The sequence below is a fragment of the Protobothrops mucrosquamatus genome, unplaced genomic scaffold (genome assembly GCF_001527695.2).
Source record: "Protobothrops mucrosquamatus isolate PMUCROS unplaced genomic scaffold, P.Mucros_1.0 scaffold453, whole genome shotgun sequence".
NCBI classification, from domain to species: domain Eukaryota; kingdom Metazoa; phylum Chordata; class Lepidosauria; order Squamata; family Viperidae; genus Protobothrops; species Protobothrops mucrosquamatus.
The window spans coordinates 240,557-253,056 of NW_015386776.1; the positions used below are offsets into that span (position 1 = coordinate 240,557).

General features: G+C 33.6%; 1 protein-coding gene across 1 annotated transcript in view; it reads left to right on the plus strand.

Moving 5' to 3' along the window:
- The window catches only part of LOC107287888 (lipopolysaccharide-responsive and beige-like anchor protein), a 275,476-nt gene that overhangs the window by 46,250 nt on the left and 216,726 nt on the right, over positions 1-12,500 (plus strand). The gene's annotated exons all lie outside the window — the stretch shown is intronic.

Genomic DNA, 12,500 nt, shown 5'->3' on the forward strand with positions numbered 1-12,500 from the left:
TGGCACAAGAGAAGCGAGCACTCCGTAAAGCCAGAGCTGCAAATGCTGAAGCAACAGTGTCCACATTTCTCTGTTCAGTATGTGGCAGAACATTCCGTGCTAACATCGGTCTAATCAGCCATCTACGGACACACCGTTGATGGCCCACAATCCACAAGATGTCAAGGTCTTCATCGAAATCGATGGACGAACAACAACAACAACAAAAAGATTTTTATCGCACCTTTATTGTTTTAATACATATTTCAAAGTGGCAAATGTACATAATGCTCCTTCTTCCTATTTTCCCCTTGACACAACTATTTTTAAAATAATATATTAAAAGTTTGTTTACTTATTTATTTATTTTCCTGTGGACTGGCTTAATGTTCTAAAATCTGTGCTGGCTTCAAGCTAGGCACTATTTAATAAGCTGTTTGACTTAATCTAGAGCTGGTTATCCATTTCTGCAAACATAAATGTTGTCATATATCTACAGTGTCATTTTGGCTTGTGAACTAGTAGGGTAAGTTTTATTTGTTAAATCAAAGTATCATGCATTGGTAGACAGTCCTCTGGAAATGAAATATACATCTTTTTTAGTTTATTGCCTTAGAATCATTCAACTGGGACAAAGAAGACAGCTTAGACTCTGCTTTTATATCAGTGTACTATGATTGACAAAACCTCATTGATTAGATAGCTCCTTTCTTCCAATTGCTAGTGGTATTTTCTTCTTTAACTGTACCATTTTCACCTAAGAATGGTTAGAAAAAACAGAAAATTTTATTTTGTTATCCCAACAATTTTTGTATGATATTTATTGTTTTTCTTGGTTTGTTTGCAATGCTTATATGTTTGAACTGTTCACAAGATGTTGTCTGACACTTCTAATGTGAATTTCTCTTGACTCTTTTCTATCTAAGCATGATGGCTCAAGGGATTTAAATGATATCATCTTGAACTTAAACAGAAATCACAAAAATAAGCAGTTCTGTTTATTAAAATATGAAGTAAAAGCTAAAGTTTTGTTCATAATCGGGGCTTTTCCTATTTAACTCATACAATACCCATTAATGTCTAAGAATAAATTTAGTTTCAGGAAGAATGAAATTATTTAAAAAATATGAATGGCGGAAGGGAACTGAATCAGTTGTGAACATATAAATATAAGTTGCAAATCCAAATGCAGCAGAATTATTGAAGTGAGATTACAAAAATATAATTTGCTAATAAAAAACTCCTAATAAGGGTAATATTTTAAAAAACCTATTTCTATGACATGAAGGTAGAATTTATGCCAAGAAACTATGAATAATTAAAGGATTTGCTTTGATAATATTGCCAAATTTCTCTTAACCCTTTCCATTTCTGTAAGTCCTTTTACTTGAGATGGGATTAACCAAGCGCAGAATACCGTACTTTTGGAACTGTTTCTTCCCATGTTTTGGAAATGCTGCTTAATTAATGAAGCCTAAATCAAATATATTTACAAAATTCTTTACCAACTTTTATTTCTCATAGTATATAGCATGCATTTGAGAAGAAAAGATACATAATTAATACTTGGATGTATTATAGACTTAATTTCTAGATGTCTGTGACTAGAGTATTGGCTTCTGCTGTGAAATAGCTGTTTCATTTTAGAGATATCTCTAAAGTCAAGTATGAAACTTCTGTGAGCCCTGGTTAATTAAAATCGCAAATCACATTCAGTTTTAGCAGTGTGGAAAGACTGAACTATATGGGAACACAGGAAATCCTCTTTCAAATAGATTTTTATGATGCCCAATAGTGATGCCCAATAGAATTTGTTATTAAAGGCCTATGACAAGGATTTCAAATAATTCTGTTAAATTGAAGCAATGGTGAACTTTCAATTAACTGACATGTATTTCCTAATGTCCACTTTTCCAATACATCCGTTTAAGAACCACTGCTACAGAAGTAGTCCCTAGAGTGAACCTTAAGTAGGAAGAGAAGTAATGTGAGATTGATTAAATGATAACATGGTTGCAAAAAGGAATAGCTATATTAGATCAGGCCAGCATCCATCTTAATTCAGCATTTTGTGGCTCACAATAATCTGCCAGATGCTTCTGGTCTGTTTTTAAGCTGAGACCCAGTATGATTAGTGGTCAACATGCTGGACTAGTATTGAGGACATCCAATTCTAGCCCACCTTCAACCAAGAAATTTAGTGGGTGCTTTGGGGACCAGTCACTCACTCTCAGTCCAATCAGTCCAACAGGTGTTGGGAAAAATAGTATGTGCTACCTTAGGATCCATATAAAATACAGGATATAAATCTAACATACAAATAAATTTATAAATCTTTCCCTCTTCTCCCATTCCCCATTCAGAGATAACATTACATCTTGACCTTCATAGGCCTTTTCTCCATAAATATATGCAAACCTCTTAAAATCATTAGTTAGTGGCATAGCAACCTTGGGGTAATAGTTCTACTGATTATTAATCACTACATGAAGTAGCATCTTTTATCTGTTGTTCTTCCCTTTCAGTCCTCTTCATATGATGTCCCTTCCCTTTCTATATTTCATGATGATTCTATATGCTTCTTCATATTCCCCTCATGCTTCTAGCTTTTCTTTTTTCATGAGGAAGATAACTCTAAACTTTCATGGTTGGTTGTTGTCTTCTGCACTTTTATTATCTGTTGTAATCAGAATTGCATGAGGGAGAACACGTGAATGCAGAACTGTATACTGTAAGATTTTTTTCAGTTGAATTTTTTTTCCTGTTCCTGGGTATGCAGACCTCCACATAATCTGCTTTTATCACCATGATCGTTTTTATTAAGGAAAACATTTTTTTATTTTTTTAAGTCTCAGTTTAAAATATAAATGGAAAACACACAAACCACACCCATATGTATGTAAAAGGAATATCAGTAGTGATAGTGGCTTCTTATATATACAAATTTTAACAGGTTAATATATCCAGTATTCTTCAGTGAATGAAAAAGAAATCCTGACATCTGAAGAAAAAAATATATAGACATAGTTACAAGGTTTTCAGTTATTTTTAAACTAAATGTGAAATAACAACTATACTGTTAATAGTTATTTTACTGTTAATAAATTATGTTAAGTGAAACTGAATGAGCATTTGAATTTAGAAAAATCTGCAGAAGTTATTTTCAGTACTCATCAAATTTCTATTCTGAAATCAAATTTCTTTAGTTGTTAACAGCAAAGTAGCTGGTTAAATATTCAGTCAGTATTTATAATGCTGAAATTAGCAGTAACATAAATGTCTTTAGATACTTGTATCAGGTCATGAAGAAGTGAATTATTGAAAAGATAAAAATAAATTTGTTTGCTTTCTGTCAGGGTTCATATTCACAGCCAACCTTGATAGAAGACCAGAATGATTTAGACAGGTTTGCTTTAGAGATTCATAACATATGCTTGCTGGATAGAATTGAGTTATCTGTGCTCTGGAGAGTAAGTTATTGTAGCAGGAGCTGACAGAGATGAAGATAACTGAGGGAAATTCAATTACCTTTTAGTGTTTTCCTTCTAATAGGATTCTTAATGTGAAAGAGATCCTTAGATGATGCGCCTTTATTGCTTGGCAAGATCTACTTTGATACGTACCTTCAGAATAAAGTGAACTCTCCTGTCTAGACCTTCATTTGAATGAATCATGTGACTGCTTCTTAAATGATGTGTAAAATTTCAAGGATCAATAACATATTAGTAATAGTAGACCATGCTCTTCTATTATTAATAATTTTTATTTTAATGCTGTTACTCAAGCAAGCCATTGTGATGATATTTCCTGTACTGATCTGTGAATTTGAAATGTATTGTGTGCAGTTTGTCTAGGTTTGTTGTAAAACAAATACAGCTCTTCTGAACAAAATGTTTTCATCATTAAATTAATTTTAAAATGCTTTATAATTGTTTTCTATAAATTAAAAAATTGAAGCAGGAGAATTTAGTTCTACATAGTTACAAAAAACAAATGAACCTAGTGGTAAAGGAATGAAGGGTATAGGCACTTTTGCCTTTGATATGATTTCTGGTTTATTTTTATGATAATACCAACTTGAAGTATAATAATTACAGAGTTAGAGTTAGGTCTCTTTCTCCCTCTTTCTTTCTATCTCTCTTTTTTTTTTTAAAAAAAGACACAGTTTTACTAATGTCCTTTATTTTTAAATTAGCCTAATTCTACAGTATCTCGATATCCATAACAGGTCACCTCTAGTGTTACATTAAACCAAACTACTTTCACATAAGAGAATTACACAGGCATTCTGCATTTTTAATAGGATTGTGTAGACAAGGAGTCCAGGATTATCATGGCTTTATATAAAATACAGGCACAGGCAGTCTTGATTTACAAAACAATTGTTTTACAACTGTTTGGAACTACAACAGCCTTGGAACTATGCAGGCTGTCTCATCTTTACAACTTTAGCATCCTGTGATCATGTGACCAATATTTGTGATGATGTTTTTTGCTGGTTTCCCTCCTTTTTCGCTGAAAGAATAGGTTCACTTAACAACCACCATGACAAATGTGAAAAAACCAGAACTGGTACAGTACTTGACTTACTTATCTGTATTCCTGACTATGACCACAATTGGAAACAGAATCTAATTTGTTGAACAAATCAATCATTAAGCGAAACTTCACAAGATTGCTTCACTCAGTAACCACAACCCTATCACACCCAATTGTAGTCATCTAGTAATCTACTGGGTAGTTAAGTGGATAGAGCAAAAGAGTTGTCTGATGAAAGATGTCAGTTGTCTGATGAAAGATTTCAAATCATCAGGCAGACAGCTCTTTGAGAACAAAATGGCTGCCAGCCAGATGTTTTCAGCCCCATGCAGGGCTGAATGCCTACAGTAGGCAACTCTTTTAGAGTGAATGGGTTGTCTGCCAGAGTGATTCAGTTCTGTGTGAGGATGAAACCCTCTTACAAGCAGCCCTTTCATTCTCAAAAGAGCTGCCTGCCAGGAAAGATTCAGCTCCATAGGGAACTGAAATCCTCTGGCAGTTTCCAGAGAGAGTCCTCTTAGCAGGCAGCAGTATCAGCTTGCAATTTTGCCTCCCAGCTTCTCCATTCACTCTTTTGGGAAGCAGGCTGAGAACATTGCAAATGGCAATAACATCATTGTGGGGTGCTTGACAACCAGCTATAAGTATGAATGGGTTGCCAAGCACCCAGGTCATAATCACTTGACTGGGGAGGGTTTTGTGACATTTGCAACAGCCAGAAGTACCTTTTGAGGGGCCATCATAATTCCAGGCTATTGTTAAAGGAATAATCGCACATCAAGGACTACATGTATATTGTTGTTTAATGTTATTGATTTTTCAAGATTAAAATATATTAAAATATATTTTGCATTTTTATAGTATAGAATATAGGAGCATGGTGGCTCTTGTGGTTAGGATGCTGGGTTGGAGGTTAGCAAGCCCGCATTCAAGACTTGAGTGCTGCCATGGGGAAGGGTGAGCTCTCATCCTTCGCTCCAGCTCCTGCTGGGAACATGAAAGGAGCCCCCAACCCGGCATCCCCCAGGCAACAGTGATGCCACCAGCTAATCCTTTTAATCTAGAAGTGCCTCAGTGCTTCTGTCACAAATGCAAAAAATATAGAATATGTTTTGCTTTATATAAATCAGTTTTCACTCTTTAAAGATTCTTTGTTGTATTTCAAGGCATATGTACAAATGGAAACAGAACTTCAGAAAAGAGCAGAGAAAATATATATTTAGTTTCAGTTGCCCTGGACTTACTTAATACTATATGGCAATAGATAGTTAATATGAATATTCTAAATTTAATTATCACAGTCTGGTTTTATAACTAATTTAATTTTTTGTTCCAGATATTCTCTGTATATTTGAAAATAGATGCATGAATCAACAAATGCACACACACACACACACACACACACACAATTAACTTTTAGAGCTGATTTCTAATGCCATATTGTTTTGTACAAAGATATTCCTTGATTTTATTAAAATTAAATATATTAAAAGTAGGTATATCACATTAAATATTCTGTTGTACAATTTATGAGGTGCTTTCCTTTTATGGAACTTTGAACAAAGTACACTTTAAACTGATTTGCAAAACAGTATGTTCTTCTCATTTCTAAGAGGGAAGTGAAAAGTCCTCATGTTGTTCATTTCATCTACCTCTTTTCTTGCCTTGTTGATGAAAATGGCATCACCTCACTGAGACTAATCAAAGGCATCTCTTCATATTTATCTGTTGATATAAGAGAATCTAGTACCCGGGTCCAACTTCATCTATATGTAGCTAGGATGGTGGGAGTGGAGAATTCTGGAAATCCAATATGTGAAGGGAGAAGGGAGATAAATTAAAATTGAACTCTTGTGAGCTGACCTGAATTCTACTTTATACATGGAAGATATTTGAATAATTCTTTTGGCTACATAAGGACATTTTTTTACGTTCCATTTCCATTTTCAGATCCACAAATCCACAGCAAACCAATACTGTTTTAACAAATATGTTTATATATGGGAAGTGTTATGAACATATTTTAATAACATAATTTTCATGTTACACAATAAAAGCAGTTCTTCACTCTAGTACTTCACATTACCTTTCTAAAAAAGAACTTTCTCAGCATTAAATTGTATGTTGACCTATAAACCTAGCCTTCTGTTCATGATACTTCTGTTTTATTTTCAAAATACTCTTTTTCAAACATGTTTTAATATTTCTAATGCCTGAGATATTGAGGAAATTGTAATGCAATGAAACTACAGCATTCCTTTTTGTAATAAATAGGTTAAACGACAGCTAATTTATATGCAGATTTTAAATCTCCTGATCTGTAAAAGCTGGATAAATGATGAGGGGGGTGGAGGCTGCAGGTTGCCGAGATGAAAAGCCAATACGTTGTATCCAGTCCATTAAAACAAGAAGAAATAGAAAAGATACCTTGATAAGTGATCTGCCTGTGTTAACCTTGATGGCTATTATCGGGGGAGGGGAATGGGCCTGCTGCTATATCTATTTCATTGGCTTGGGCTTTTTCATGCTGAAAGAAATCAATACTTTGAGTCGTTAGATGACAGAAGCATCACTTCAGAATTGAAGGTAGCTGTCAGACATTGTCATTGGTTGACTTTTGTTTGCTATTGAGGTTTTAAGCTTTCATTTTTCTAAGTCTTATTCAGGAGCTTTGGAAGATTTCCCTCGGTGGCATTTTTAGTCCAGACTGTAAACTGAAGGTTAAAAGTCAAGTGCAAAAAAAGAGGTCTTAAAGAACAACACAGGAGCTTTTCCTGTTGTCAAAATATACGATGTTGACGAGAATTTGCATTTTCAGGTGCTTATGTGTTTGATTGGATTTCTCTGTTTTCTTACAGATTCTAGGTAAAATGTAGTTTACAAAATTACAAAATTAGAATCAGTATAAATTCATATATTTGGAAAAGACTATTGAATAGAATATAAAAATAGATAAATAACTTACATTTTAATATATACAAGGAAGATACAGGTTTTCAATTTATATTAAGTCTATTTTCTGTAGGATAGAAGAATCTGTGATCTGCACAGAAATAAAGGGACAAAATTTTATTTTTTACCCCATGCAACTTGTTTGTCATATGGATTGCTTCATTGCTTAACACACTTATGCTAATAAATCTGCTTTTAATTTGTAAGGATATTTTAAGCCAATTATACTGAGTAGATTTCTATAAACTTCTATAATGTATACAGTTAAACCTTGACTTTCAGCCCTTCATTTAATGACCATTTCAAGTTACAACAGCACTGAAAAAAATGACCGTTTTTCACACTTATAACTGTTGCAGCATCTCCATGTGATCAAAATTTGGGCATTTGGCAACTGGCATGTATTTATGATAATTGCACTCTCCGGGGTCACATGATCACCATTTGTAACCTTCCCCACCAGCTTCTGACAAGCAAAGTCAATGGGAGAAGCCAGATTCACTTAATAACCATATGATTCACTTAACAACTGCAGTTATTTACCTAACAACTTTGGTAAAAAAGGGCTATAGAATGAGGCATGAATCACTTAACAACTGCCTCAGTCAGCAACAGAAACTTTGGGCTAAATTTAATAGAAAATGTTTTTCCTCATGTATAGTAATAAGACAAAAGAGAAAGATATTTACTGCAAGTATAAAATTATCACTTCATTTGTATTACTTTGTAACAAAATAAAGCATAGACTAAATCATCAGTCTCAGCTGTACCTATGTCACATGAAGCCTTTCTTGCTAATGGGAAAGGTACAATACCAGTTCGGTACATTTTTGCCAGTATGCCATAAGTACACCCCAAGCCCAATGTTAACCCAGCTGGAGTCTTCAATCTAAAGAATACCTTGCAAGTGAACATATTATAGCACATACACTATCAGTTAGGAGGTAAGTGCATCATTCTGATGCACTCATTATTTTTTCCCTATTAAAATCATCCATTGTACAAAATTACATGAAGAAAGTACAATGAGAACAAACAAATGTATTTTAGCAGAAATATATGCACTTATAAGAACCATGCTATTCATGTGGTTCTTGAACTAAATTTTTATCCAGACAACAGAAATTCTTTAAAACAGTAGATGACATTGTATGATAGCACAGGTGATACAAACAAAAAAGAAATACATGATTGAAAAATAATAGCTTAGTTTTTAATAAGAAAGATTTGCACAGTCTGGCTATTGCACATGATTTTGGTTATTTTTAAATTTTACTTTGGGTGTCAGGCCTTTTGAGTGTCTTGGAAAATTTATTTTGGATGTTAGGTAGGCTGTGGTTATACTTTATTTTATTACAAAGTATTATTTTAAACATTTTATTGAGCAAAGTGGTAGAGATCCATCTTCTGTTGATCTCATGAGGAAGATTATGACTTGAAATGTAAAAGCAATATATGGTAAAAATCATGAATTAGTGGAAAGAAATGAAAGAAGGAAATGGGTATGCTGTGGTTTTATGTGAGAAAGAGAAAGGGAAAAAATATCATAAATATGAATGGAGGTAATCTATTTAAATAGATTCAATAATTAAAAGGGCTAAACTGTGACGGAGCATATGAATTAGTGTCATCTAGATATTTATAAATATATACAGAATATGAATATTTATTTATAAAATGTATATGTATCTCCTATCACTATTCATGTATCTCTGGGCAGCTTATAATGCAATAAAAACATAAAGATAAAAACATTACAATTAACAAGAATTAAATAAAACTAAGAACCAAATGCACAGTGATAACAAAGGTGGGATTGCTGTTGCTTCTCTATTATTCCACCAACCACCTTCAATGTAACATATCCCCTTTGAGGCCTGAAGCCAACCAGCAGAGCCAATTTTGGGAGTCCTCCCAGAAGGCCAAGAGTATGGGGACAGATTATTATTTATACTCCATTGAATGAAACTAATGACAGAAACAGAAACAAGTTATGGGGAAAACTGTGCAAATGAGCAGTGACAATTTATTACTGTCATATAATATCAATATTTCTGGAGCTACACTGGTTGCTGGTTTGGATGCAATTGAAAGGGCTAGCTATAGTCTATAAGTTATAACCTATAAGGCCTTATTCCAGTTGAGTTTGGAATCTTTGGAACTATCTAGTCCAAATAGAATCTTCCTGACCAAGACCTTGAGATGTATTGTGTGCTGAAATCTCCGTGGGATGTAGTGGGAAGGAACTGGGAGGCTAGTGCTCCTGTGAGTTGGAATAGTAGCAGGTATGGTGTTGATAAAGGTCTTATAATATCCAGAAGGACACTGTGAAGATGATTTTTGGAAATGAAGATGAAGGCTGGCTGCTAAAATGACTAAGACAAATTCAGACAATTCCTAATGCTTGCTGGAGATGGAGTGTTGGTTTTAATACAGATAATGAGGACAGGGGGTAATGGTCCTAGAATTGGGACAAAATTTGTACTGCTGAAGATTCATTAACTCATGAGTACTCACAATTCCATGAAACATTTGAGGTTGCAATCAAGAGATGATTCCCCAAGAAGGAAAAGCATGATTGATATCTCTGACCAACATAGTTGGCACAGAGGAGATATATCAAAAGATAGAAGAAAGATTTATCTGTCTACCAATAGCTGAATGAAGGCCAACTGTCAGTTCATCTGAGTGACAGAGGAAGGAAAATGGCCCATAATTCTGCAATTTCTTTTTTAGCTCTCAATAGGAATAGTTCTAGTATTTAGCAACACAAAGTGGTACATACATGCTAAGAACATAAATATGCCAATATACTCATGTTTAGAAGAGCTTTGAGCTGAACGTTTTGCAGGTAGTCCTCAACATACAACCATAATTGAACCCAAAATTTATGTTCTTAAGTGTGACGTTTGTTAAGTGAGTTTTGCCCCATTTTGTGACTTTACTTGATGCAGTTGTTAAGTGAATCATTACAGTTGTTAAGTTAATAACCTGGTTGTTAAGTGAATTTGGCTTCCCCTTTGGCTTTGCTTGTCAAAAGGTTGCAAAAGGTGATCACATGAGCCCGGTACACTGCAACCATCATATGAACCAGCTGCCAAGCATCCAAATTTTGATCATGTGACCATGGGGATACTGCAGTGGTTGTAAGTGTGAAAAAAGATCATAAGTCACATTGTCCAGTGCCGTTGTAACTTTGAACAGTCACTAAATGAACTGTTGTATGACAAGGACTATCTGTAGAATAGGAAAAAATCTTGTTTCCTGTATCTTTACAGTAGCTTTTTGCTTTGGGAACAAAAAGAACTTTTCTCTGAAAGATGAGGCAAGTAGAGGTTTGTAATTCACTTGCTGGGGATTAGGCAACTAAAACTACAGGTAGTCCCTCAACAATTGAGTCCAAAATTTCTGCTGCTAAGTGAATTTTGCCCCAATTTATGACCTTTCTAGCCACAGTTGTTAAGTGAATCACTGCAGTTTGAGTGGTCACTAAATGAACTGTTGTAAGTTAAGGACCCTGTACTTTTTCACTGTCTTAAATAAAATAACGAGAAAATTGGAATATTATGTGGTGTTGCATTTTTCAATTAAGTCCTCAAATATATGCCATGACAGTCCACTTGACCTCTAATGTATTTACTGATAAGTATGTAAAGAATCTTGTAGGTCATGCATTCTGTGTACTTTTGTGTGCACATGTACTCAACATAGAGACAAAAACCTGTCTTGTAAAATCACTACATTAATTAAAGTCAGTCAAAACAATATGAACTGTGCTAGTTTAAAAGTTATTGATTATTTCAATTTAAATTTTGTTTATTTTCCCAGTTGCTGTTATTCAACATTCTAGATATAAAAGTGTTATTTTAAATATATAAATATGGTATCAAACCTCTCTACAATTTATGCCTGCTCCCTTTATGTTATGTATTCTGATTTAAATTATAGCTTTTAAGTTATAATTTGTTTTGGTAGGAGGACCTTTGCACAATTACATAATATAGCCTAGTTATGTCCTTTTCTAGATTAGGAAGCCTTATTCAGTCTCTTATGCTTGAATACCATCTGGTACATCATGCAATTATGGACACACCAAGGTTTACACATGTAATGCTACTACTAAGAGTTGCATTGCCTACTAGTTCATTTCTGGGTGCAGTTGATGCTGCTGTTGGCCACCTTTAATCTATAATAGCTCTGTATAATGGGTAAAATATAGTATTTTCTTTATTTTATAATACCGTATTCATATTCTAAGCAAAGAAAAAAAGCTTATCTGCAAAGTTTAAAGCACTGTTTAAAATTAGAAAACTAATAAAATATTATATATAAAAAAGTTTAAAGCACTGTATTGCACTATCACAAATAAGTTAGACAAACAGATGGGATCCAATGGTTATTTTAATAGAACAGATTCTATTTACCTGGAAAAAAAATCACTTTTGTTGTCATAATGCAAGCTTTGCATACCATAAGTCTTTGATTTATAGTCTCGGTTTTCTATTTTCACATCTGATCATAGTTTTGCTTTCAATATATTTAAAAGAACAGTTTATTTAATAGAATAATTTATATTTCGTTTGCTGATAGCCCAAAATTGGAAGAGCCCAATTTTGCCTACAATGGAAGACTGGAGATTGAAAGTTTCGAATCTTGCTGAAATGGCAAAGATTTCGGCTTATTTGAAAAATTATTCGAATGAACAATTTTTATCAATATGGAGAAGATGGATTGTTTATATTCAAAAGAAGCATAGAGTGGTAGAATATAACTTAGGTTTTTAGATTTTTTTGTTTTTATCTTGTTTACTCTTTCTATCTCTTTAAGTAGATTAAGATATTTTGTGGAGTTAGAGATATTAGTATTTGATTACTTATATATGAATATTATCCTGGGATTAGGTTTGGGAAGTCCGGGGGGTGGGTGGGGGATTTTACTTGTATTTATGTTTATGATTGTTTTTTATGATGAAAAATAATAAAATTTCTTTGAAAAAAAAAAGAATAATTTATATTTAAGTAATTTGTAGA